We start from the raw sequence: 1,008 nt of genomic DNA on the forward strand, positions 1-1,008 counted from the left end.
CATTAAAAACAACAGCAACTGAGATAAAAAAAAACCTCTTGTGTCCTTATCTTGGGGTTCATTTTGCTTAGCATCATATTATATGGTCATATGTACATAGCTTTTGACCTTTTCTGCTTGTCCTAGACATATACTAGTTTTATCACTTAGCTACTTACACAGAAAATTACCTAACACGTATGAGTGGACATGATGCCAGCCTTCTCTTTTGATTATCAGTTATGTCAGAGCATCTCTGTATTCCAAACTCCTGGCACAATGCTTTGCCACACAGATAGGGTTGAATCAACACTCATTGAAGGAACAGAAATTTTTTCTCAAATAAATGCCCATTCCACTATACCTAGGTGTCTCAGAAAGCGGCAACCAGAAAGGAACAGTTAGGATTCATACCACCACAATAAATTGGTTCACCTTTTGAAACAATGAACCTCCAAGTCCTTATCCATCAGTTGCATTCAGCAATTCGGCAACAGAATTATGTGACCATATTTCTCTGATTTAAATCTAGGAAAAGACAGAGAGAGGACTGAAGGGCGTAATCAGGTGAAGATATAAATAATCAGTGTGAAAACCCAAGCCTGTCAGCTGTAGTCTGGCATCAGGTATTTATTGTTCTTGACTCAACATCAAGAAGAGGACTGGGGTTGAATGTGGGGCATATAACCATGAATGGCAGAGGACAAGCTATATAAGTAAGGCACAGAAGATGAGGAGCAATGACCTAATATTTCTGTGAGGAAAAGCTTGTAGTGGCTATGACTCTTTGGTAAAATTGACTTTAAAAATAAAGTTCCAGCTGGGTGCTGGTGGCTCATGCCTGTAATCCTAGCTACTCAAGAGGCTGAGATCTGAGGATCGCGGTTCAAAGCCAGCCCCGGCAGGAGAGACCGAGAGACTCTTAGCTCTAATAAACCACCAGAAAACCGGAAGTGGCGCTGTAGCTCAAGTGGTAGAGCGCTCGCCTTGAGCTGAAGAGCTGAGGGACAGCGCCCAGGCCCAGAGTTC

The sequence above is a fragment of the Dipodomys ordii genome, unplaced genomic scaffold (assembly GCF_000151885.1).
Source record: "Dipodomys ordii isolate 6190 unplaced genomic scaffold, Dord_2.0 Scaffold34, whole genome shotgun sequence".
Lineage (NCBI taxonomy): Eukaryota > Metazoa > Chordata > Mammalia > Rodentia > Heteromyidae > Dipodomys > Dipodomys ordii.